Source organism: Lynx canadensis, chromosome C1, assembly GCF_007474595.2.
Source record: "Lynx canadensis isolate LIC74 chromosome C1, mLynCan4.pri.v2, whole genome shotgun sequence".
NCBI classification, from domain to species: domain Eukaryota; kingdom Metazoa; phylum Chordata; class Mammalia; order Carnivora; family Felidae; genus Lynx; species Lynx canadensis.
In genome coordinates this window covers 79941515-79969309 of record NC_044310.1, presented here as the reverse complement: position 1 = coordinate 79969309, position 27795 = coordinate 79941515, and the positions used below count along the sequence as shown (strand labels likewise).

At 44.1% G+C, this 27795-nt stretch overlaps 1 long non-coding RNA gene and 1 other non-coding gene across 3 annotated transcripts in view; one reads left to right on the top strand and one right to left on the bottom strand.

Moving 5' to 3' along the window:
* LOC115521569 overlaps nucleotides 1–27795 on the bottom strand; it is a 51688-nt gene that overhangs the window by 22188 nt on the left and 1705 nt on the right. Inside the window, exons 2-3 of one of the 2 annotated variants that reach the window (XR_003971106.1) lie at nucleotides 18452–18672; nucleotides 5160–5834 (exon numbers count right to left, since the gene is read on the bottom strand). This is a non-coding gene — a long non-coding RNA (uncharacterized LOC115521569). Of the gene's footprint in view, nucleotides 1–5159; nucleotides 5835–18451; nucleotides 18673–27795 lie in introns of those variants that run through there. The other variant, XR_003971107.1, reaches the window with a different exon arrangement.
* LOC115522569 lies at nucleotides 15059–15165 on the top strand. The gene has a single exon (XR_003971469.1). It is a non-coding gene; the product is annotated as a U6 spliceosomal RNA (small nuclear RNA).

The window sequence follows — 27795 nt, the reverse complement described above, 5'->3', positions numbered from 1 at the left end:
TCAGTGTGGAGCCTGCTTGGGATTCTCTCTCTCTGCCCCTCCTCCACATGCATGTGCTCTCTCAAAAAGAAAGAAAGAAAAAAGGCTGAATCTCAGCAAGACTGACAAGCTTTGTGACATTTTAACTTGCTCTATCTCCAATTCGCCTCCCCAACCCAAAAGTAGCCTTGATAACCAACGACCCTCAAGCACGGTGAAAACCAGCATCCTTGCAACCACTGGAGGGGGCAGAATGGAGCTGGGGCTCCTTTAAATTTCTATTCTCAGAGAACTGGCAATATTTGATCTCTCTGGTGGTTCTTAGAAGACCCCACTCACAAAACCGTCTTTATTTGGACTGACTTGGAACTTACCCACTATGAAGAGCCCTTTCCCCAGAAGCATTAGCTGAAAACATTACAGCTGCCCAAGGTGGCAGATAACAGCTGGGTCAAACAGGCTGACCAAAAAGCTTTAAAGAAAAAGCTGGGGAGTGAAACATCTATAGGGAACTTTGAAAAGCTTTCATATATTCCTGGGAATCTAGAAGGCTTCGTGCATGCCCAGGGCCATAAACCTCAGGAAAGACCTGAGAAAGGGCCTAAATTCTCACCTCTGGCTGACGGTGAGCCTGCACGCAAGCAGGAAGTGAAGACTAAGAGTTGGAAACTGCCTATCCAAATGTTGAAGGTGTGCCCCCAAATACTCACACAGAGCTCCTCGGCAGACTTATTAGTCCCACACATTTTAATGAAATTTCTATCCAATCATTAACTGACCACAACACTAAATGGGCAGAGACTTCAGTGGCCATACATGACAAAGTATACAGAATTAAACTCCAGACTTAGTTCGGAAAAGCTACTAACCAAATCGGCAGCAACAACAAATGCTGAGAGGGGATACAATGGTTCCCAAAACTACCAAATTATATTTTTTAAATGTCCAATTTTCAATAAAAAAATTATGAAACATGCAAAGAAACAGGAACATATGGCCCATATGGCCTTTTTTCAGGGGGAAGAAACAGTCAGTAGAAACTGTCCCTGAGGAAGCCAAGGTATTAGACTTACACTAGACAAAGATTTCAAATCAGCTATTTTAAATGTGCCCAAAGAACTAAAAAAAACTATGTCTAAAGAACTAAAGGCAAGTATGAGAAGGATGTCTTACCAAATAAATAGATAGAAATTATAAGAAAGAACCAGATAGGAACTCTGAAGTTAAAAAATATAATAAGTGAAATGTAAAAACTCATTACAGGAGTTCAACAGCATATTTAAGCTGGCAGAAGAAAGAAGCAATGAATTTTAAGATACGTCAATTGAGATTATACAGTCTGAGGAAAAGAAAAAAAACAAAAAGAATAAAGAAAGATGAACAGAACTCCCAGTGACCTGTGGAACACCATCAAGCATACCAAAATACGCATAATGATGGTTCCAGAAAAGGACAAAAAGAGATAGAAAAAATATTTGAAGAAATAATGACTGAAAACTTCCCAAAGTTCATGAAAAACAATCTACACATCCAAGAAGCTAAAAACAGAAAGAAAGAAAGAAAGAAAGAAAGAAAGAAAGAAAGAAAGAAAGAAAGAAAGATCCTCCAAGTAGGATACACAGAAAGAGATTAACATTTAGATCATAATCAAACTGCTGAATGCTAAAGACAAAGAGAAAATCTTGAAGGCAGCAAGAGAAAAGGGACTTATCATGTGTAAGGGAGTCTCGATAAGATTGACAGCTGATTTCTCATCCATGACCAAGGAGGCCACAGGCAGTGGGGTGGCATATTCAGAGTACTGACAGAAAGACTGCCACAAGAATTCTATGTCTAGCAAAACTACCCTTCAAAACTGAAAGCGAGGGGCACCTGTAGCTCAGTCGGTTAAATGTCCAACTCTTGATTTCAGCTCAGATCATGATCTCATGGGTTTGTGGGATTGAGCCCTGTGCTGACAGTGCAGAGCCTGCTTGGATTCTCTCTCTCCCTCTCTCTCTCTCTCTCTGCCCCTCCTCTGCTTGCACTCTCTCTCTCTCACACAATAAATAAACGTTTTTTAAAAATGAAAGAGAAATTAAGACATTCCAAGATAAACAAAAATGGAGAGAATTTGTCAGTAGCAAACCTGCCCTACAAAAAATATTAAAGGGAATCCTTCCTTCAGGCTTAGGTGAAAGTACTCTAGATAATAACTTGAATCCATATGGAGAAATAAACTGGTAACGATGACGTTGCAAATATGAAAGACAGTATAGATGTATTTTTTTGTTTGTAACTTGTTTTCTCCTCTTTGATTTAAAAGACAACTCTATAAAACAATAAGTATAAATCTGTGTTGATTGGTGAAAAATGCATAAAAACATAATTTTTATGACAATAACTGTGAAGGAGGGGGAGAGAATGAGGCTATAAAGGAGCAAAGTTTTATATACTTTTAAAAGTAAGTTGTCATTATTCACACTAGAGTATTATGAGATGTTCACTGTAATTCCCAGGGCAACCATGAATCAGTGATACGAATGGTCTAGTTTAATCCAGCAAAGCTTTACTGGTACATATAAAACAGTGCGAGAACCAGTATGAATTAGTCAAATCTCTGAAGAAAGAAAGTTCTTCACTGAGGACATCATTTTTATTGGTTTCTCAATACAGTAACTGGAAGAGCAAACAAGTGTTCTTTCATTCACTTTAAATCAGTCTATTGTGTGGGCCTATTATGTGTCAGGTACTGTTCGATGCGGCAACATAGAGGCTTAGCGGAGTCTGTCTTAATGGAAAGCTCTCTATTTTTGTTATTTTAATTTCCTAGTGACTCAGGTCTTCCTTGATAGGTTCTCTCATTAATCACCATCATACTCAATCTAATCTATTTATTCACTCAGCAAATACGTGTTGAGCCCCTGTGATGTGTCATCCATTAGAGATACAGTGGTAGACAAGGCAGATGGAGTTTTTGCCCCCTGGCCTCAAGGAACGTCCTTGTGATGTGTAATGTCACGTAGTATATATAATGTAAATGACAGGGGGTAAGCATGCTAGAAGAAAATCAAAACCAGGGTATAGTGTGGGGATGCTTAAGGGGGTCAGGAAAGAACTCTCTAAATAAAGAACTTCTGATATATTAACAGAAACCTAAATACAATGCAAAGACCTGGGGCTGCCTGGGTGGCTCAGTCAGTTGAACATCCAACTCTTGATTTCAGCTCAGGTCATGATCCCAGGGTTGTGGGGTTGAGCCCCACATTGGGCTCCATGCTGAGTGTGGAACCTGCCTAAGATTCTCTCCCTCTCTCTCTCTCTCTCTCTCAAAAAAAAAAAAAAAAAAAAAAAAAAAAAAAATCTGGGGAAGGGGAGCTGTAGGAAGAGGGGACAACCACAAAGCTGAGGTGGGAATGAGCTGTGTCTGTAAGATGAAAAGGCAGGCCAGAGCGAGTGGAGTCTCTTCTCTCAACATATGCCTTGGATTCAACATGTTTTTCCTCCTGCCACAACCCTTTCCTGACCTGTAGCACTCACATCTAACTTACTGCAGGAATCTCCTCATTGTTCTTGTCCCAAGTCTATGTCCCACACAATTCATCTTCAACCAACTGCCAGAATGGCTTTTCCAGAACAATTTCATCATGTCATCTCACAATCAAGAAGCTCCAATGGCTCCTTCATGCTACTACGCCCTTCCATCCCTCCACAAGCATTTACTGGTTTCCTTCTATGTCTCAGACACTTTTCTAGCCCCTGTGCATACACTAATGCACAATGAAAACTAGGTTCCTGCTCTCACAGAGCTTATGTACTTGAAGGATAAGACAGACACCAAATAAGGAAACCAAAAAACATCAAGATAACTTCAGATAATGTTAAGTGCCAAGAAGAAAACAGAGAAATAGTGACTGAGGGGGTAATCTGAGGTGGTGTGAGGGGGTTTGGAAAATCTAGGGCCAGGATCTATTCCGGGGGTGGAAATAGCAGGTGCCAGGGCCATAACATGGGCTCTTCAGGGGCTGACCCCCACGGCCACCTCCGGTGGGAAGTGTCCCCAGCACACCAGGGAAACAAGCCACCTCTCTTCTGAGTGACTAAAGCACAGCGACCATATTCCTATGTGTGTGCTTGTCAACGTCATCAAGCTTATCTCCCTCTGACAGACTATGGGTCCATTGAATACAAGAACGGCGTCTAATTCCCATCATGCTACCTGGAGCACTGTAAGTCACGGATCAATATCTGTGGACGTGAAGTGAATGGCGCTTAGGGTCCTAACGTGGCAGGCAGAGCCTCCCATTACTGAGCTGTAGGTCAATCCTTACTCACATTCCCGGACCGTGTTAAGCCAGCGTCCTCATGCTCCAGTTCTCTCTGGGTAAAACTTGACAAAGTTTGTGAACTTTAATAAATCAATACAGGTATCCCCTCCCTTCTGAAAGTTTAGGAAAGACCACTCGACTTTTAAGAAAGACCTAAATTAGCAGCAGATACACTGGGCTTTATGCCATTTGGGCCTATGAAAGTTTCACCAGAACACTCTACTTTCAGATAGTGGGGGACACCTGCATTACATGAATATAAAATTCTGAAACACAAATCACTGTTCGCCTAGTTGGAATCACTTTGTTCTCAAGAATTAACATGCTTTAACTCCTGGATTGGATTAGTTGATTATGTCTTTCAAAAATAGTTTACACTTTGGAAATTGATATCTACAACAGTGACTTGTGGACAATGTTTTATCTTGATTTGGCCGTTTTGTTGAAACATGTTGTTGAAAGACTGACACTGATCTATTCATTCAATTTATATTATTAGTGGTCAATATTTTTAAAAACTTCCAGGGGCTAGGTATGGTACTTGTTCTTGGGTACACACTGGTGAATAAAATACATAATGTTCTGTTGCCTTGTGGACTTTATACTCTTGTCAGGGATACAGGTAAGAAACAAAAAAAACAAATAAATGTATAATTACTATGATTTAAAAAAAATTTTTTTAATGTTTATTTATTTGGGGGAGGGAGAGAGACAGAGTGTGAGCAGGGGAGGGGCAGAGAGAGAGGGAGATACAGAATCTGGAGTAGGCTCCAGGCCCTGAGCTGTCCACACAGAGCCTGGCAGGGGGCTCGAACTTGCAAAACGCGAGATCATGACCTAAGCCGAAGTCAGACGCCTTACCAACTGAGCCACCCAGGCGCCCCTATAATTACTACTATTAAAGAAACAAACAGCATATAGGATAGAGAATAGCAGGGAGAAATTTGCTCAGTGTGCTCACAGAATGTCTGACAATTACACCATGACTCAGCTGTGCAAAAAAGGAATGGCTCTCACAGCTTCAAATAAATTCTGAATAATCTGCTTAATCCTGACAGGCTGTTTCTCATGGCCTGTGGCCATTACATTTTTCTATGTCCTTATATAAAAAGATTTTTTAGGTTTGTCCTACAACTAGTGAGAATTCACTGTGCGTTTACTCTGTCACTGTAAAGTAAGAACGCCTATCAAGAAGAAGACGCTCTCTTCCGCACCTCCCTGGAGCACACGCTTCATCACGCGCTGAAGCTGGGTTGAGTGGCAGCATTTGCGGCTGTGTTTCCTAACGATCCCTCTGAGTAGTTCCAAGCGTGCAGACCTCTGTGGGCTCACACTGGTCCAATGTCACAGCTAACACATCAGAGGCCCGCTGGGTTACAGTTCTCACGGTTCACCCGGTGAGAACATGATGTCTTTGGCGCATTTGGGGGACGTTCAGGTTGGATCCTGGTGACGTCATCCACCCCGTGGCCACTGGTCTCATTCCACCCCTGACCAGTGACTTCACAGCTCTGTGCCGTAGGCCCTGGGGGCCGGGGTGGGGGGAGCCTGTGAGAATATAGACTAATTAGAGTAGATACTACACAACCTTACAGAGTTAATGCAGGAGGGCTTTTTATAAATTCCGCTAAATGGTGGGTTCTGAGGCAGCTCCCTCGATCTGCCCCAAAGCAGAACAAAGGAAACGCAGGAGCCTGAAAGGCACGAAGGAGCTAGGAGCCGCTGATGGCTGCGTCTGTGCACACCCAACCCAGACAGGAAAATAATTGTGAATTCCAGAGACCTAAAGAACGAATATGGAGCCTTTCCCACCCCCACCCCCCCACCCTGCACTCCTGATGGGAATGTATCTAAATACTGATGAAGAGAAGGGCAGTCAGATACTCATGGGACAGGAATTCTTTGACTGAGATTATTGATCTGGTTTTAAGCAATCTGAGGTGCTATAAGCAGGCAACATGGCAAAGCAGCACATCTAGGACCGTTAGGTGACTGTCGGTTTATGGTTCATCAAATAAAAACAGTGTGTCTAATCCAGGCCTGTAACAGCTGAGAAGTGATAAGAGCAATAAGGAGGTCACGGAGAGAGAGACCCCAGCTGGACGGGGTGACCTGGATGAGAGGCCGTTGCCTTTCTGTTCAGGTGAGTTACTCACCACCAGGAGAACTCTTGCTTAGTTCCAAGACTGAACTCAAATAAGGATCTTAAATATAAATCTATTATTGTTATGAAAGCCTGTGATTCCTATTCCTATAAGCATTTCTTGCCAAGTTGGATTCTTTCCTTTACTCACCAGTGTTTGTTAAGCACCTACTATGTGCCAGATACTATTGCCGCTGGGGCTTCAGTGCCTCCAAAAGAAACAGAGAAAGTCCCTGCCTTCATAGAACTCACATTTTAGTAGGGTGGGGCTGGGGAAGACAGAAAATTAACTAGTAAATAAGCAAGTGCCATGAAAAGCAATAAGGCAGGTAGTAAGCGGGTGGGGATGCAGGATGACAAGAAGGGGGCCTCAAGAGAAACCCTCTTTAAGGGCAAGTGTATAGAATGGCCAGGGAAGGCTCCTCTGATGAGTGACATTTGTGCAGAAAGTGCAGGGTAAACCCTGGGAAGTTGTGGGGGGATAGTGTTCTGGGCAGAAGGGGAGGAGCAAGTGCAAAGTCCCTGGGGCAAGAGTGTGCTGGCAAGGTCAAGCAACAGCAACAAATGGTGTGGCTGAGCAAATGAGGGACAGGCAGGAATGGCAGGAAATGAGACAGAAATGTAGGCAGGGGCTCTACTGTGTGGGGCCTTGTAAGCCATGAGAAGACTGAGCTAGGAAGTCGTGGAAAGGTTCTGAGCAGAGAAGTGATGGTATCTAATTTAGACTTTACAGGGATCACTCTGGCTGTGTCTGCAAAACAGAACAGAAGCAGGAATACTCCAGGGAGAACCCCAGGGTGTAGCTCGTTAGCACATTATTAACATGAGCTTTGTCATCTGTGCCCAGAAGCCCAGGTCAAGGTAAATTAATAATGCCTTCTTTGAGTTCAAAACCACGGAATCTCAATTAATCAGAAAGTTTGTGGGGGCGCCTGGGTGGCTCAGTCAGTTGAGCATCTGACTTCGGCTCAGGTCATGATCTCACCGTCCATGGGTTCAAGCCCCACATCGGGCTCTGTGCAACAGCATGGAGCCTGGAGCCCGTTTCGGATTCTGTGTCTCCCTCTCTCTCTGCCCCTCTGCTGCTCATGCTCTCTCTCTCTCTCCTTCAAAATAAATGAACATTATTAAAAAAAAAAGTTTGTGGGATGGAAGGGTCTCATTACTGTCCAGCATAGTAGCCACCAGCCACATGTGGCTATTGAGAACTTGCAATACAGCTGGTCTAAATGGAGATGTTCTAGAAGTATAAATTATACTGAATTTTGAAGATTTGGTAGAAAAAACAAAACTCCCAAAAACCAGAATATAAAATACCTCATTAATAATTTTTATATGATTATATATTGAAATGATAATGTTTTGGATATATTGGTTGAGTGAAACATATTTTTTTCTCTCCTCAAAACCTTTATTACATGTAGCGTGCATGACACATAATTAGCATTATATTAGATATTGTATTGTCTTCTAAAAAAGCCTAACTTCGGCAAAATGACAAGGGCTTGGTTTTTTTCTTTATACATTACAGGGCCCAGTACACCCTGTCGGTCCCACAACATGTGCTTTGTAAGTGCTTGATCTTGTATCAAAAGGAAGGCCATGAATGCCAGCCAAGCTGCAGGCAAGCTGCTCTCACAATTATCGAGATCCAGTTTGTCTTACTATGTACGGTCATTCCTACAGCAGCCTACGGACAAGTTGCAATAAAAAGAATAACGTGGGGGGCGCCTGGGTGGCTCAGTCGGTTGAGTGACTTCGGCTCAGGTCACGATCTTGTGGTTGGTGAGTTCGAGCGAGCCCCGCGTCGGGGGGCTCTGCTGACAGCTTGGAGTGGGTTTCGGATCCTCTGTCCCTCTCTCTGCCCCTCCCCTACTCACGTGCCCTCACGTGCTCTCTCTCAAAAATACACATTAAAAATAAACATTAAAAAAAAAGAATAACGTGGCTTTTCTTCTCAAAGGAGTTAATTTGGCAAAGCAGTGAAAAGGGAAAGTAATCTCACTTTTAAGTTAGGACCACATTTTCCAAATGAAGTCAGAAGCTTTGATTACGGGCTCTTTTTCACCTGCTACCTCTGGTCCCCACAGCTGTTAATCATTCTTTGTGCCAAGATTCAGTCCTGAATGTCCCCCGCTGTCGGTGACGAATGTAGACAAGTCTTGCCTTAGGGTCCATGATTCCATATGTTAGGATGAAGGTTTATCTGCCCAACCGGGAGGAGGCACGTTCTCCTCAGGACTGGAAAAACATACTCTTGAAATTAATTTCACCTGTTTCTTTTTACCTTTTTCATAGTTTATCTATTACTAGGATATGACAAAAGTAGGTAGGGAAATTGTTTTTACTTTTTTAATATCGCTACTAGAAAATTTTAAATTACATTTGTGGTGTGGATTATATTTCTATTGGATAGCCCTGGTATTATAAACGGAATTATTTGAAGAAATCTCTTGTTATTTCAAGCCTTGCTTAATGTTTTTTTTTCCAAAGTGTATTGTCCATTTCCTAGTTTTAATAAACAAAACCATGCAAAGTATAACTAATGTAATTGAATTTACTTTCATTAATGTGGAGAGAGTGTCAGTTATTCTGCATCATCAAAGCTTTGTTCTAAACATTACTCAGTGGCCCCGTTGTCATAAGGGTGGTAAAAATGGCTCTCCCACACTGGTGCTGCCCATGGAGGGGCCCCCGGGGTTGGGGTCCTTAGCTTCACAGGTTTCAGAACATGAACTTAATAGGTTTCTTGGCTGGGATCATAGGGACACATTTCTCAAGAGTTGGTGTGAGACCAGTGACTTCCCAGAAGGACAGGATTTTCTGGATCATTCTATCTGTCATCTTGCTAATTCAGCTTTTCACCTCCCAAAAGTCATGGGCTGGGCCCCAAACTACAGGGCGGATCCGCTGCACAGGGGCTTAGGGGCTCTAAAGGTGGGTGGATTTATGCAAGAGAGGCTGTGGTGTGGGAATGGGTGGGGAACCCATGCAGAGACAGCCACTAATGTGAGCTTCCTTCAGGCCACATCTCTCAATCCTGTGGTGACTTTCCAATGTGCCAGGAATGATCAAGCTCTAGAGGAACAAGCTGAACTCGCTAGAGGGGAGTTCACTTCACTGGAGGTGGTCATATACACTCAAAAGACAACTTACTGATTTATAGGAAGAAACTAATCATCAGGGATCAGAAGGTTTGGCTCAGAGAGTCATCGCTTTGCTCTCTGGGGGAGAGGCTGCTCAGGAGGGCAGATCCATCAGTATTTGGAGCTTACTTGATAGGCAAAGACAGTGAATAGGGGATATAGAGGGATATCCCGAACATTTGGAAACAACAGAAATGCATAACTTCTGAAGAGTCAAACCATCCAGTGGGTTGCAGAAGAACCATTTGGATTGGTCAGCATGGGGCAAACACTCAAAAAATATGATCTGCATGCATATTTAATCTAAGAAGTAGTGAGATGGAATGATTCCCAGGCCAGACCAAGACTTGACTGAAGCATGAACATATTTCGTGGAATGTGTTAATCACCTACAGAAGCACAGGAAAGGGGAAGTTTCAGAATCTGGCTGGCCCATCCACACACCATCCCAAGAGACCAGAGGGTGTCTTGACTGGAAGTAGAATGGAGGCCAATGGGGGTGTAGAGTGCCCAGTTGTGGAGAAACACACATCAGCCCTCAGAGTGTGGGCTCCAACATCTGAGTTCTAGAACTAAGATACCTGGCTCTGAATCCAGCATTACTAAGCTGATCATTGCCTTCCTGTTCAGTTTTCCAATGGGAGAGACCAATGTAGTAAGCTTGGCTTGATTATCTTGTCTGCCTGAATTCTGTTTTTCCACCCTGGTAAGTTAATTGAATTTATGATTAGAGATAGTAGTCTCTTATGAATTTTTAAGCATGGAGTTCATTTACATAATGAAGCACATAAATGAATTGTGTTTCCCGGTCTATACGACTTACTCAAGTGGCAAATTCATTAAGTCCAGCTAGTGTCTCCCTCCTATTGAGAGCCCTCTGTGTCCCCAAATTCCACTGCCTTCCAGTACTATCTCCAGAGGGACCACAAAGAATCCTGTTCTAATCTGGCTAAGATATCCAACTTGGAATCTACACAGGTCCAACCAGCTGTGTAGACTATAGGTATAGAGAGGGAAAAGATACTGAGCTGAATTTTTACTTACTCTTGAATGTTTTTTAAATGTAAGTGTCTATTATTAGCCTTCTGATATACTGAAAATATGAAACCAGGATTGTGGTTTATTCACTCATGCATTCAACAAATATTTATTGAAGATCTGCTACGTTTCAAGCCCTGTTCTAAGTGCTGGGGACATATGTGGGCAAATAAAACACACAAAGATATCTATTCTCAAGGAAATTATAGTCCTGGAGGGTGGACAATCATTTAACAAAATTAAAAATATGTACGTAGCATTTTAGAAAGAGATAAGTGTTATTTAAATTCAGGTAAGAAGAATCCAGAGTACTTAATAGAAAGATTGCAGAATGAAAAAGACTCAATTGGGTGCTGCCTGGTTTAGGCCCATGAGAGTGAACATATGACCACACATGTTCTCCAAAGGCTCCTTTGCAAACTTGCAGGCTGGGCAAGAAAGCTGAAAAGAGAAGCTAAGCACATTGATCACATCTGTCCTACATAAGGGCGATTTTACCTGGGCTTTCCTCGTATTCTCATTGGGGGCTTCTTTAGGACCAGTCCCCAGAGACATGCTGCTTTTTGAATTATTGTTTCAGAGTCAGAAGAACTTTGACTCTGCTGCTATTTAAGCTATATGTATTGTGACAGACCAGCAATTCCTTACACCACCTGGCCCACCCTTCCCCTGACTCCTCAAAGGGCAAGAAGGGGAAAGGCTTCTTTCAGCTGCCCCAAAAGTCCCTTGACCACCTCCTATGGCAAAAGTCCCTCTTTGACGAGAGTTGAGGTTCTGAGCTTCTTCATCTGAGAACATCTCAGTCTTTAGATCTCTGATACCTCATTGACAAAGCTGTGCCCCAGTTTCTTTCCCAGCCAGGCGGTTCAAATCTATGCAAATCAGCACTTGGTAGGATAGTTTGAGATGTGGAATTCCTCCTCCTCCACATTCCCATTCATCTAACAGGGTTTGCTTTTTAGATCATAATGTGGGTTGACTGGCTTACATTTTCCCTTTTAAATAGTGAAAGCACTGGCTAAAACCATTTAACAGAGTTATTAAATAAAATTAAGTTAGTGGCATATTTTGCCCATTCCCCCCAAACAGCAGAAATCAATTCCTTTCAAGGGAGCTCAAAACAAAAGCATAATGCCGATGTGATGCCCTCCAGCTTAGAGTTTGGTCAAGCCAGAGCTTAGACTACATCTCATAATGAAAGACTCTTGCCTAGTCCCTCACGATCAGACGTTCAGGACCTGGATTCCTGTCAACACCATCCAGTATTTACCAGGTGTGAAATCAGAGCTATACAAAGTTAAACATTCCTTATCTCTCCCTTTTCATATCCTACTTGCAAAGAATGAGAAATCAAACATGTTTAATAAATAGGCAAGGTGAATAAGCACAGACAAGAAATAAATTAAGGAGGCTGATGTTTTATCAGAAACATAATTATTGTATTCTTTAAAAAGTCTTAGGTTTGGGGCACCTGGGTGGCTCAGTCTAAAGTTAAGCCTCTGACTCTTGATTTTGGCTCAGGTCATGATCTCACAGTTCATGAGTTCGAACCCCACATCAGGCTCTGTGCTGACAGAGCCTGCTTGGGGTTCTCTGTCTCCCTTTCTCTCTGCCCCTCCCTTGCTTGCATGCACTCTCTGTCTCTCAAAAATAAGTAAATAAACATTTTAATATAAAAAAATAAAAATAAAAAGTCTTAGGTTCTAGGTTACTTCCAAGCCTATCTGGATTTGGACAGGGGCGGGTTTGGGATTCTCCACAGACCATACAGAACATGTATTACTTTACATACTGTGTTGATGGGAAAGGAGAAGATCCAACTCTCAGTAGCCAAGTCTTAATATTTGTAAACTCTGGTTGGGGCCTTAAGATAGATCTTTTTCTTTGAGGCAACCATCTAATGTAAAGCCTGATGTGAAACTTTCTTCTCTTCATTTGACATTAAACAAAAATTGAGGTTTAAAGAAGTGAAGTAATTTTTCCAAACTTATACATCTCAGGAGATGCAAAGCTGGGATTCAAATCCAGGTGTATCCAGTCCTCAATGCCATGCTCCACCCAAACCTGCAGCCCTGAGTCATTTGCCGGGTCCCTTGGGACAGCTACCCTAAATATAGGTTTGGGTGCCCACTGGAACCCAAAGTTGAGAGGATGAATGGCTTTGGGACAGGTGCAAGGTGACCCAGCACTGAGTGAGTGACAAGTCAGGTACCACAACTGCCTCCAGGCTTAGAAGGCAAGCCAAAGCATTGTCAAGGGAGTGCTGCAGCCTCTTCAACCAGGGACTTTTCAAATAGTCCCTCCAAAAAGAATAGAAATTAAGCCTTCTTTAGCATGCACAGAGTATTTGGATGAAAGCTAATTAATGACATATTGCACTTGCTTATAATTTACCAGCCACTCCAGGATCTCAGAGATCTTCCACAAACAACTTATTATGACAACACCTTGTGAGGTAAGTGCTTCAGTCCACAGAGGAGTCAGAAGAAAAGTGAGGAGTTCACATGAAGTCAGCAGTAGTATTTGCATGCTGTATCTACTAGAGTCTAGTCAAAAACCAGAAACCACTCTAGGTGTCTCAAGCCAGGCTGGATTTAATACAGGGAATTGGTTACATGGGGTGCCTGGGTGGCTCAGTCGGTTAAGCGTCCAACTTCGGCTCAGGTCAGGATCTCACGGTTCATGAGTTTGAGCCCCGTGTCACACTCTCTGCTGTCACCACAGAGCCCACTTTGGATCCTCTGTCTCCCCCTCTCTCTGCCCTTCCCCCACCCACATGGTCCTCTCTCTCTCTCTCCCTCTCTCTCCCTCTCTCTCTCTCTCGTTCTCAAAAGTAAATAAACATTTTTTTAATACATGGAATTGGTTACAGAGATCATGGAAGAGCTAAGAAACCAAAGAGGACACAGGGAAGCAATCTCAAGAAGAACACGAGCAAACATCTGTCACTATCCCTAGGGATGGAGGCACAATAGGTAGTGTTACCAGATCCCAGGGATAGAACTGCCATGCTGGGTCCACGGAGGAGGTGCAGCTGACAGGGGGCGTGCTGACCAAAGTGGGGGCTAGAGATGGAGAGAGATACCCTGGCTTCTCCCTTCCTGTCGCCCATCAGTCTCCTACCACTTCTTCCCAATGACTATGCTAAGAAGCTAAAAGGGAGCCTCGGAAATGTACTCCCCTACCATACAGGGCTGGACAGAGAAGGACCAATCCCTAATCTAATGGGAAATACACTATTCAGAAATCAACAATGGGGTGGTGAATAGGCTGCAAATATGGTGGTGGGTAGGATGGGGTGGGGAAAGGAGAGCTTGAAAGTATTGCTGTAGGCCACTGATTAAAGAGGATTAGGTGGCACAAAGGACTTTTTCCTGCTCATCCGTGACAACAAATATCATATATATTTTATCAAATATATTATCAAATATATTAAAGCACTTTTAGGAAAGTGAGGAAGATGGCCATCAGAATGGGCTGAAATCCAGGAAGCATGAACTCCAAGGGAGTATTAAAGAATCATAATGCATGGTTGGATTGCAAAGTAGAAGATTCAGAAGGCAAACAGAACTCGCTTCCTGTAGATACAACTCATTCTAATAAAGCTCGTCTAGAAGAATGGAGATTGAAAGCAGCAGCTAAGGAGCCAAACAGGATAGAATCAGCCCCAGCTCTGGCAGAGGGTGGATGGCTGTGTGTCTGGACTCTCATGGGTCTAATTCCAGAACTGCAAAAGCACTGCCCAGGCTACAGCTTCCCAAGGCCCTCCCATTGCTGGGGTGCGGAACCATGGTTTATTCATTGATTCCACAGAAATTCACTGAACACTTGCAGTGTGCCAGGCACTACTCTAAGCACTGCAGATGAATAGAAACCCCTCAACCCTTCACATGAGCCAGAGCAATACCATCCACTCTATCTGGAGGAGAGGGAAGGGGGAATGTCCTGGAAGGATGTGGTCACAGAGAAACCGAAACTCCCACTTCCTCTGTTATTCCTGGCTCTGCCGGACACGTTAATGGCAATTACACATGCACTAGGGACACACCTGCTTCATTAATAGAGATATTACTATAAAGAACAATGATATTTCTCCCCTGAATTCTAGTTTATTCAGTTGAACTCAACAAACACTTACTGTGTGCCAATTCTCTGCCTGGAACCAGAGCTATGAACATTTTATTAGAAAAGCAATGAACCTGCCCTCAGCATAGGAAGACTGGCGAATCCATGCAATTCCAAACCCAGAAATTGCTGCCAGGGACCTGAGTCCTCCACAGATTCACGTAGACGATGGAGATTGGTTTCCCCACCAGGGCAAAGGGGTGGCAATACCGGTCAGGGCAACACAAAGCTGACCTGAGCCGACTGTGCAGCCCTCCAGTCACTGAGGGCTGATTTTCAACAAGGGAGAGTCTTTTTGGTTTTGCCTCATAAGAAGTTCAGTGCCCTCTTCGGCCACCCATGTCCTAAAGCTATAACCATACAGAGAAGATTAGCTTGGCCCCCCTGCAAGAATGACACACGAATGCATGAAACATTCCCTATTTTTGTAAATAGAACACAGAGGGTTTTGAAGGCAGTGAAATACTCTGTATAACACCATAATAATGGATTCAGGCCATTACACAGTTATCCAAACCTGTAGAATTCACACCAGCATGAGTGGACCATAACGTGCACTGCGGACTTTGGGTGACAACGATGTGTCAGTGTGGGTTCACCTGTTGTAAGAAACGTACCACTCTGGTGGGGATGTTCGCAATGGGGGAGGCTGTGCATGTGGGGGGGGGGGGCCGGGGCCTATGGGAAATCTCTGTGCTTTCTGCTCAATTTTGCTGTCAACCTAAAACTGCTCTTAAAAAAAAACAAAGTCTTAATTTTTTTTTAAATGAGTAAAAAAAAGAAAGAAGTTCAGGCAGGAAAGCAGCTGAGGAAATTCCCTTAGCCACCAGACAGACACAAGACGGGACCCTGCACTGCTCTGCTGAGGCCTGAGGAAGTTCGAATGGTCCCGTGGGGCTGGGGAGGCCTCACAGTCCTTCTTTCCTTCTGGAAGAAGGAAGGGAGTAGAGCCCAGTATATCTGACTCTAATTTCTTCCTTTTATATTAATGCCTTGCAAAAATATACCTAATTTAAATAGTCTAGTACCATAATTTACTTTTTGATTTATTAATATTTAGGGGGAAAATATGTCTGGACAAGACTTCTTACATTGCAAATCTTTTTTTTTTTTTTTTAATGTGTTCCTCTGGACCGATAAGGGGAAATGAAGACTCTATTTGTTATTTAAGATATTTGTTTCTCCTGGTATTATGCTGTCCTGGGACAGTACTGTTGTTATCTTAAAAGTGAAGATACGTTTCTGTTTCCTAAGAGAGAATAAGTCATGCCCAAACCCGAACATCCTTGGTACAGAATCTCTGCTTCCCCACATATCTGTTTGCCTTGAGAAGTTAAATTTTATTTTAATTTTTTTTAATGTTTACTTATTTTTGAGAGACAGAGCACAAGCAGGAGAGGGGCAGAGAGAGAGAGAGAGCGAGACACAGAAGCCAAAGCAGGCTCCAGACTCTGAATGGGCAGCACAGAAACTGACTCCGGGCTCAAACGCGGGAGCTGTGAGATCATGACCTGAGCTGAAGTTGGACGCTGGACGCTTAACTGACTGAGCTACCCAGGCACCCTGAGAGGTTAAATTTTGAAGCACAATCAAGGCCTGAGCTAGCCATGTCCGTTTACTCAGACACAGGATGTTGGGTATCATGTAGCAATTTGTACAGAGCCCTCAATCTGTTTATGTTTTCCAAAAAGAATAAGGGCTGCTGGAAGCCTGCTTGGGGTGGGGGGACTTCCTTACCCTTCACCCTCACCCAGACTTGCAGCCTGGAGCTCAGCCCGATTGCCCAGGAAGCACCTCTCCTCTGTTCTGACCCAGGGTAGATCTGCTCACCCCCTCCCCACCCATGGCTTCCTGCTGCCTCATTCTCAGTGAATTTGTCAAGGAAAAAGAAGTCCGCTCAGGCCCATTCCCAAGTGGTATTTTAATCATGACACTTCCCTAAGGGGTTTTGTTACTTTCAACACCTGGAGACATCACTGAAGGTTTAGGCTTTGTCTATAAGCTCAAAACAGTGTCACTACCGTCACTGGCTGGAGCAGTCAAGTCCACCTCATACATTAATCCAACAACTGTTTTGGGATAAACTTGAAGACGGGTTGGATTTTCCGTTTGTTTGCTTCTCTGGCTTGCCAAAGAAAGCTGCCGGAGTCGTTGAACAGGTATGGGAGGGCAGGAAAGGCTTCAGAGCCTGCGCTTCCTCCTCGGCGTTAATTAGAAAATTTTCTATCAAGGTTAATGCCTTGCAAGGCAATGAAGTTAGCTGCTGAAGGAAGCTGAATTTCACCGTTGGGCAGAACAGACAATACAAGAAAAAGGCAAACAGAGTAAACAGAAGGGCGTCCCAGACTACCTGCCACTCACCAGGGGAGGCAAACAAGGGGTTTTATTTAAAGCCATAAAGTCTTTTTTTTTTTTTTTTTTGTTTTTTTGTTTTGTTGTATAGGTACTTTCTCCCAGTTTACAAAGTCTGAGTCATCCTTTTAATACACAAAAAATTCAAGTTAGCCAGATGAGACTGAAAGGATAAAACAGTTCCCCGGGGAGAACTCAGGACTCCTTTCTCAGGCCGCTGCAGCACTTTTTGTCCTTCCAGGGTCACGGACTTAGCACGGCATCTCCCATGTTATAGCACACACTGCTGCCTTCACCTCCCTGGGCCCCCGTGAGGGCAGGGGGAACATCTTGCTCTCCCTGGTTCCCCGCAGCACCCGGCCCTGAGCGGGCGCAGAGTGAGTGCCCAGGATGAGGTGCTAGCAGGCTGGGTCGTGCTCAACTGTACACGCTCTGGAGCTGTACAACCTGGTTTGAGAGTGAGCTCGGCCTCGTCCAGTGTGTGATCTTGACCAGGTTACTTTAGCCTTGCTACGCTTCAGTTTTCTCACGGGGGAAATCACAGCACCTGCTCTCCAGGATTTTCATCAGACGTAAATTAGATCATCCCAGTACATGGTTATTGTGACTAAATCTTGATGATCTAGATGCAAAAGTTCATCAATACGAGCCAAACAATTACTTATTTATGAAGTGTTCGGGCATATGAAAACCTACTCATTTAGATGGTGCTTCGCAAAGAGGGGAGTGTTCAGAGGTGGGTATTGGGGAGAGACCACCAGCTTGTCCAGGGTTTTGAGGCCAGGTGAAATAACCAAGTCTTTTTTTTTTTTTTTTTTTTTTTTAAATTTTTTTTTCAACGTTTATTTATTTTTGGGACAGACAGAGACAGAGCATGAATGGGGGAGGGGCAGAGAGAGAGGGAGACACAGAATCGGAAACAGGCTCCAGGCTCTGAGCCATCAGCCCAGAGCCCGACGCGGGGCTCGAACTCACGGACCGCGAGATCGTGACCTGGCTGAAGTCGGACGCTTAACCGACTGCGCCACCCAGGCGCCCCGAAATAACCAAGTCTTAAAATCAAAAGCGGTCATGGAAAAGTTGCACACACTCCTTCCACTAAGAGAGAGAAATTTATATGGTGTGTGTGTGTGTGTGTGTGTGTGCGCGTGTGCATGCCCGTGCACGCACACAAGCTGTTTGATTTCTCAGGGTTTTCCTTTTCCTATCTGTAAAATGGGCACAATGAATCAGTGGTCCAGATGTCCTATTCTCTGTTTTGCTATCTTAGAGACGGACGTGTGGACCAGAGCATTTCTTGATGGCTACTACATGCTTTTACCTTTTCCAATTGTGAAAAAACGTTTTAAATTGGCACTTACCTTCTTCTAAGGATTATGGTTTCTGTGAACATCCCTTCTTGATGAAGAACACTTTGAAGAATGGAGGTTTCAGGAGCTTTTAGGTGAAGGGAGAACCCAGTGAGTTTTCGCAGAAGAGTCTTACAGGCACGTAGGAGAGTCGCAGAAAATGCTCTGTGCTTCACCTTCTGAGCCGTTCCCTCTCAAGTTCTCTTCCTCCCGGAACAGCACCTCCCACTGACCTTGGAAAGAGATGGGCACTAAGGAACAGGTGCAGACCTTGTCATGCAATCAGCTGCCAGCAAGCCTCCCCCCTCTGAGTGATGTGTCCCACCGGTGTACCTGGTTAGGTTTATCTGCCCCGAGAGCTGTGCACCCATTGTGCGCCACTGCATGTCTGGACCTCAGTAAATCATGGGTATTGCTGAAACTGTGATAACCATAACACTGCATGTGCCAATGCCGAGATAAAATAAGCAGACCCACAAGTAAATGGCCCCTAATATCTGAGTGAATTCCAGTTTGGTCTCCAGCTCGCATAACCAGTTTATGTCTGGAACCACTGGATGCTTTGAACCAAGTCAGTTTAGGAGGTATGTTCACAGAAACTATAAACTGTATAATCCTTAGAAGAAGACAAATGTCAATTTAAAACTTTTTTAAAAAATTGGAAATAGTAACTATTTGATACAACAAGCATGTAGCAGCCAGGAAGAAAAGCTCTGATCCACACATCCGTCTCTAAGATAGCAAAACAGAGGATAGGACATCTGGGCCACTGATTCATTGTGCCCATTTTACAGATAGGAAAAGGAAAACCCTGAGAAATCAAACAGCTTGTGCACATACATGCGCGTGCGCACACACACTCACCATATAAATTTCTCCCTCTTAGTGGAAGGACTGTGTGTGACTTTTCCATGACCACTGTTGACTTTAAGGCTTGGCTATTTCACATGGCCTCAAAACCCAGTGTGCTTTGCTCTAGGATTAACTGAACTTTTTGAACTAAAGGCTTAACTTGTTCTTAATCTTCTCTTTGAAATGCTGACTTAAAGAATTAGTGCCCTGCCCAACAGGTCACAGGCACAGAAGGAAGCAAGGAGCCTGCATGCACACTTCTTTAGCGACACAAAATTCCTGGTCAGAGGTCCAGGACCAGATTTTTATGGAGCCGATGTCAGATCCAGCTTACCGAGGTTAGAGATCAAAGCAGAGGCAGAGAGAAGTGGAGGCTATCTGGAGAGGCACCAGATACTATCAGGAAATAGCGTGGCAGCGAGAGCTGAGGCTGCGCTGTAGGGAGCAGCTCTCTTGGGTAACTCAGGGTGGGTGGAACTCTCTGTGAAAGACCCACGGGAATGGCATCTCTCACACACCTGATGTTCTTGGTACCCATCACGGCGTGAGTGCGGTAACCATCCTTGCCCCACTGGGCTAAACAGCCACCGGGAATCAGAGTCTGTGAGTACTGCCTGATAGCATGAGAGTAATATCCCCAGTTACAACACAACCTTTCTGCCCCACATAAAAAGACGCAAAGTGACTTCCTCGGGTATGGGGACTAAGTGTTCACATACCCCGAAGTACCACTTGGAGTATTCGGAGGCAGCTGGTGGGAACCTGTGGTTCATGTCATAGAGTCAGACCCAAACTCCTCCCTATTACAAACACAGATTTCTCCCTATCTTTCCCCGTAGCCCCCTAACATCGCACACGCTGTCTCACTCAGCTCCTGCTGCCCCCAGGGGGTGTTGCCTCGTGGATGCCCTTAATGATTATTGGAACCTGACTGCCAAATGATAAAAATGTTTCCAGTGGGAGGGGGGAGAAGATACCATCTCAGATACCATCGACATTTTTCTAAGATGCTTTAAAGGTGACGTGGAAATGACCACATAGGAAAGGCACAAAGATCGTAGCTGTTCAGCTAAGAAAGGCCTCTGTCACCCCGGCACTGGGGCCACTTGACTTGTTTCCAGAGGCAAGCTCAGGGGTTAGCAGGAGGCAGAAGGTGTGGGCAAGTGAGGGGCCACGGAGGTGGAGATGGCTTCTGCATCCCGAGGGAGGGAGCTTACCTGCCTGAGCATCCCCTCTGGGCTCTCGAATAAGGAGAAATCAGCGTACACACAGACCAGTGGAAATATAAGTGATTCTACGACAAGTTCCATCTCAAGCCTGGACATGTGTATCAAATAGGGCGAGAATTCACATGTTAGAAAAGGCATGTGGAAGGTGGATCGATAGGTGGAGGTGATTCTAGATTCAACTAGCTCATCAGCTCAATTATGGCATAAGCAAGAAGTACGTCAGAAGGGCCTTCCTAACCTAAACTCTGGTTTGTTAATTATCATCATGACCCCTATTTCTTAATGAAAAACAGAAACAGGGAAGAGCTTTTGTTTCATGTTGTCAGCGGGGGAAAAGACATCTTCAGGCTAGGGTCTCCTTTTTTTTCCCCACTCCGGAGAGAAAAAAAATCTGGATGTCAAAAAATATTAAGGACTAAATGAGGTGGAAACAAAGCAAAAGAAGGAGCCCTTTATTCTCAACTAAGGCCTGGTTTAGCCATGGTTTTCTATTGGAAATTCCCCGTATTTCAAAGCCAGGAACCTCAGAGAGGGCCAGCTTCACAAGGGCAGGAAACACTGGGAAAAAGGAAAAGGGATGTGCAGCAGGGAAGGTGCGCACCTTAACGCTGCCCTGTGGAGAGGTGGCCTGGTATAGTGGGTGCCGAGGTGCACCTCGGAGCTAACTGCCTACGGTCAAATCCCAGCTCTCGCCACCTCCCAGCTGGGTAACCCTGAGTGAGTTACTTAACCTCTCTGGGCTTTGGGTTAACTCATGTGTATAAAATTCTACCTACATCTCACAGGGTTGTTGTGAGGATTAAATAAGCTAATACCTAGAGAATGCTAGAATAGTATTTTCTGGTGATTTTTACTCGCCACAAATAATAGAAATGGACAGCTACTGAGGGCTGCTGAATGCTTCCAAATGACCATTCGCTTTTCCACTGGCGGCATGATATCAGCTAAGAAGAAAGAAAATGTAGAGAACAAAGTCATTTTGCATGTTTCCTGGATTCTCGAAAATGACATCATGTCAGGGCTATGTATAGTTTATTATTCTCTCATTTGGCAAATATGTGATACTAGCATCTAAACTACTGGCCTTCAGTGCAGGAACAAGGCAGACACGTTCCTGCCTGCATGATGCTTAGACCAGAGCAGAAGAGAATGACCTCACAACTAACTTCAGTACGGGGCATTGACTGTGGTAGGAGGGTGAGATCGGGATTCTGGCCACTGACCAGGCAGAAGACAGGACCTCCCCCAAGTACCCAGCACTAGTCAAGTCCATAGTAGCTGCTCCACAAACACTCATGGGATTGAGGAACATAGCACTTCCTGTGCTTTATTGTAAATTTCAGGTTGTCCTTCGTCTCAGAATCTTCAGAGCAAGAATACATCTTTCTTTTTGTGTCCCCAGCACCTGACATCACGCCTAGCACATAGGGGAAAGGGGTTAATAAAAGTTTATTGAATTGATCTGAATGACTAAGAAAACCTAATGTGTCTCTCCCCTATTCAGCCGTGTAGATCTTTCTAGTTTTAACCCAAAGAAATAAGAAACTTGACAAGATGGGTAGCCAAGTTAATTTTAGGAGTTGGGGTTGTTTTTTAGTACCCATTAAAATTACATACATAACTGGTTTTCTGCTCACTGTTAGCTGCCATGGTCCCTTCCTTTTTTAATTAAAATTTTTTTTATAAGTTTATTTATTTTGAGAGAGAGAGAGAGAGAGAGCATTTATTTGAGAGAGGGGCAGAGAGAGACGGAGAGTGAGAGAATCCCAAGCAGGCTCTGCATTGTCATCACAGTGCTGGATGGGGGCTCAAACTCACAAACTGTGAGATCATGACTTGAGCCAAAATCAAGAGTCAGATGCTTAACCAACTGAGCCACCCAGGTGCGCTGGCCCCTTCTTTCTTATTAAAACTCCTCTCCTTCAGTGTTGGGGTCCCATCTGTCCTCCCCCATCTCTCCGGACTCTCTTCTACTTTCTTCCCTAGGTCATCTTCCTCCTCCAGTCATGTCCCAGCCTCAGTTCTAGACCCACTGGTAGCAATTGTTTCTGTCTGATGGCTAACTTTATTGACCTGTTCTTTCTAGTAGAGGGAACCCACTCCCTGACCCCAGGAGTGGACACATGGCCAGGCCTAGTATTCCTCTGGCAATGGTGACTGGCCAAGGAGTGAACAAATGCCCCAAATAGGGACAAAGTCCTTCCCCAGAATGATGGCTGGACCCTGGTGTGATATAGAGCTGAGAGAATGTTGCTCTACACTGTTGGCAGTAACCAGGCCCTACCACGTAGAGTCCATGTGCAGACACAAATGGAGACCAGCTTCAGTGGGAGAAAGAGCAGGCAAGAGCAAGAGAGAAACCCAATCTCAGAGGCCCTGGTTCTGTAACCCTTCCACTGGGCAATGAGCTTCCCAGACTCACAAACTTATAAATGCCCCTTTGATTTGAGCCAGGCTGAGCAGGTTGTTAGTGCTTGCTAAGGGATTTACTGTCACTAAAGACCCTCCTTTGGGGACCTTGTCCACTTTTACATCTTTGACCAAACCTCTAGGCAAATGTCTCCCAATTTCTAGCTCTACCCTCAATCTCTTCGCAAGCCTTAGTGCCCCGCTCCCAACTCTTTGTGCTGGGCGCTCTTCCTAGATGTCCACTGCCCCTTCCCTTCAACATGTGTAAATTCACAGCTTCTGAGCTGCCAACCTTCCATTCCAGGCTCCATCTTGACCTGTGCCGCCATTTTTCTCTGCCCCAAGACCTTACTCTTCTCTCTCCTTCCTGCCCCCACCCACAATCAGTCACTGAGTCCCGCAGCTTCTTCCTTCATACAGTTTCCTACAGCTGTCCTTCCTTTCCATTTCTCAGCCACCATTTGGGTTAGGGGGTTAGATTCTCGCTATGCCCCTTGACTCAATTCTTCTGACATTCCACGACCAGAAGAGTAAGCCTCTTAAGGTACCGTCTGCTGAACCAAGTCCAGACTTCTTAGTGGAGCCCACAGAGCTGCCCATGACCCAATGTTCTAGCTTTTGGCAACACTTGTCACCTGCAGGATCTCCAAACCCGGTGTGTGTGGCCCCCACTCTGCTCACAAAGGCCTCAGCCCTTGGCTCACCCTTTCCCCCCTTACCCATCCACCCCTTACCCATTCCCCTGGGATCCAGCTCAGATAATGCTTTCCTCCAGGGAACCTTCTCTCATCATCCCAGTGAAAAGTGAATTCTCTCAGGGCACCTGTGGGCTCAGTAGGTTAAACGTTTGACTTTTGATCTTGGCTCATTTCACGATCTCATGGTTTGCGAGTTCAAGCCCTCTGTACGCAAACAGCACAGAGACTGCTTGGGATTCTCTCTCTCCCTCTCCATGTCCCTCCCTCACCCTTTCTCTCTGTCTCAAAATAAATAAAGAAACTTAAAAAAAGACAACAACAACAGTGAACTGTCTCCTCGAAGTCCCAAATATCTCCTATACCTTTAAACAAAGCTTTATGGGTGTGGAGGACACACTACATGCCAGGCACTACGCCAGGCACTAGGGATGCCAGTAAAGATAAAGCAGACTCTGCTGGCACAGAGCTCTCAATCTACCAGTGAGAGACATGGCGACGTGTCGCATTTCACTTACCCCCCGCCTTCTCCTGTGGAAGCTTACACATTTGCTTCAGCTCTCTGACTAGCTTACAAGATATTTTAGAAAAAGTACTCATGGGCGCCTGGGTGGCCCAGTCGGTTAAGCATCCGACTTCAGCTCAGGTCATGATCTCCCGGTTTGTGAGTTCAAGCCCCAGGTCTGGCTCTGTGATGACAGCTCAGACCCTAGAACCTGCTTTGGATTCTGGGTCTCTCTCTCTCTCTCTCTCTGCCCCTCCCCTGCTCCCGCCCTGTCACTCTCTAAAATAAATAAACATTAAGAAAAAGAAAAAAAAGGACTCATAATGTTCCTAGTACCTTGCCTTACACACAGTAATCCTTCAGTACATATTTATTAGCCTGTATACGGGAAGATCTGGGTTGACAAATCCATAAAGGATAGGAGATGTAAGACAAAACCTATTTTTAAAAATAAGGGCCAGGTTTAAGGCCCATCCTTTTGATTTGGTCAATTTAACAGCTGTCTATAAAGTTTACCAAATCCTGAAAACCCAGTCCTGTCATGGTACCACAAGCTCCCTCTATAGTCTATGTCCTGTTATGGTCCTTATGACAGGGGAGAGGAGTCATTTTGTGGTTGGTGTGTAGCTGATTTAGAACTTCGAGTTGCGGGGCGCCTGGGTGGCACAGTCGGTTGAGCGTCCAACTTCAGCCAGGTCACGATCTCGCGGTCCGTGAGTTCGAGCCCCGCGTCAGGCTCTGGGCTGATGGCTCGGAGCCTGGAGCCTGTTTGCGATTCTGTGTCTCCCTCTCTCTCTGCCCCTCCCCCGTTCATGCTCTGTCTCTCTCTGTCCCAAAAAAAAAAATAAATAAACGTAGAACTTCGAGTTGCTGCAATATAGTAACAGAGGGTAGTGGTTTAGGTTGGCAAGTACAACTAGCCGAATGCTAGAACCATGCTTCCAATGTGCAGAAAACTTTGCTTATTCAGCAATTACTTTCCAGCTCGCAAGCTCTGTGTGAAAGAGGCATTGCTGTAACAGGATGGAGTATCATCCATTAAAGGCGGCAAGTGACTGGATGGATTGCGAGCTAATACGTTACAGCATCTGTAAACTATGCTATTTTATAAAATGTCAACAAATAAATGATCTAAAAAAGAACAAGGCCTCTGATGCGAGTACTTTTAAACTAGTTATGTCACCAATTTTTTTTTTAACTCTTCATCTGAGGAATCCCATACTTAGCTATCTTTTGCCTGTTTATGGGATATTGACTTTTTTCCCACGTGCAAAATTTTGAAAGTTCATCCATACTTTCAAACTGATAAAGTACATGGATTTTAAGGCTACAGATAATTTTCTGAGTTGAAGATACCTGTCCGATGGATTGACCATAACAGGCCTAACCTTATAAATTTTTTTGGCATGGAAGAAAATTTATTAATAAATAACATTAAGATTGTTTTATATCCAATCCAAAATGCTGACAGGAAGTCATTCAAACAATTAAAACCAGGACAGTAAGTAGGAGTGCTCACATATTTAATAGGAAAGAGACTCCTTGTTTTATTCTGTATATCCAAGGTCTAGGGAGAACTCAGCATCAGGAAGATAGTCAAGTATTTATTGAATGAACGGATTTCTGTTCATCGAGTTAGTGCATATGTCAAGCATAAGGAGCTATAGAAATTGGGAATTAGGGGATGCTTACATAAAATGATACCGTGTACAAACTTTAAAAGTATATGTGCTATATTAATGAGAATATACGTTAAAGGTTTTCATTTTAAATGACTTTTTGTTGCTAAAACAATATCCACGACTTGTGTTTAGGATGTATCTAGTTTATCAACATTGTACATACAGAATAAAAATAACATTTACTGCTCATGAAATGGAGGTTGACAGGCTGTTTGATAAGCCTTGGGTTTATAAAGATACTTTTGTGCTGAACATACTAATCCTGTGTAAGGTTTGAACTGGAAGTTATTTCTCTAAAATTAGGCTTTGAAAATATTGGTGCTGTGCGATAACGTACTTGGTAAAGCTTCCTGTAAATGATTTTAGACAGCTAATAGAAGTATTTTTGCATGGCGAGGATAATAGAGTTCATCGTACAGGCTTTCGACTATTTAATTTCAGTCTAAACGCTAACTTTTGAACTAGTACATAATTATTTTCATAAAATGCACAATCATGACTGCCAATTTTTCCATGACTAACTATACCCTCCCAGATGTTGTTTTAAGTTCTGCTAAGTCATATTTTCTTTTTCCAGAACTCTGTGTTCCCTCCCACTCCTAAGTCCCTCTGGCCTTTTCTCAGACTTAGCCCTTTTCCTGAATCTGGGGCAAAAAGGATCCATTGCTCTTTTTACCATTCTATATGAATATAATAGTTTTACATAAATTACTCTCAATCTCACCTGCGATCATAAAGCTTAGCCTGTCCCCTTCCTGGAGAGGTATACATTTTGTGCAGTTTCTTCTGAAAAGTCGTGAAGCCTTTCCATGCAAGAACAGCCTCATCGTATGACTGAAAATCTTCTGAATCACCCCAGAATCCAGGCTGTTAGAAAACTGCTAACCATTTCCAAACTTCCACATTTGTTTTCTGCTCTTCGGCTACCTCTCCTCCAGATTAGATTTTCTTGCTGTAGCAAGAATCATTAGTCACTAGTGAGACAGCCAGAGCTTACTGTCAAGGGACACCTTGCAACCCATGATGGATTCGTATTTTCTTACCAATCTGAGCTTTATGGAACACTCACCGCGCAGCCATTAGACAGAAAAACTTCAATGGCAAATCTCATCTCTTGAATGCCAGCGAAAATATTTGGCCGCATGCATGGTTCCAAAAAAAGTTTTCATTGATTCAAATGTATAAAAGCCTACCCTGTGCTGGTAATTGCACAAAGGGTTGAGAGATGTGAAGAAGAAAAATCCAGTCCTGACTACCCCCAAGGAGCTCTAGTGGGGAAGAAAGACAACAAACACAGAGTTGAAATCAAGTGAAGTACTCCATGAAATCAAGTCAGTGAAGTTCTCGGGGGGGGGGGGGGGGCACAGAGGAAGGGCTGCAACATGGCCCTCATCCTCACACTCCTCATCAACCACAGTGCATCACTGGTTATGCAAAAGCTATGCAGCTGCTCCACAAGTCTCCATGTATGCACGCTTCAAGGAATAACCATCAGGATATTTCTGCCAGAGAACAGTGAGTTCCCCAAACTGCAAGCATTTTCTATGCCTACTTGGAGAGCATTGTTGAGTGCCTATGGATGAATAAATTAAACAAGTAAGTCACGGTTTATAAGCCAGTCTTATTTCCATGCACTGGAATAGAGGAAAGTATGGTTGTGGAAAGAAAAGTTCCTGAGGTCAGAAGACCAGAGCTGCATGGTGAGGCTGTCTGTAGGACCCTCATCCCTAAAAGAATGTTTGTGAGGTCCCCGCCAGCCTTCTGATACTCTACGACTTAACCATAAAGGGAGTGGTCCAGCCAGCCTGATTATCATTATAGTTTAAGAATTTTTCCAACTTCTCAGAGTCTCCAAGATATACCAAACCGGAGGGAACTTTGGTAACTGCTAAGCTCAGGTTTACCGAAGAGGGTTAAAAAAAAATGTGTAAGGGTAGGGAATAATTTTTAACAATCACTTGGTTTCTGTGCAATAGATATCAAC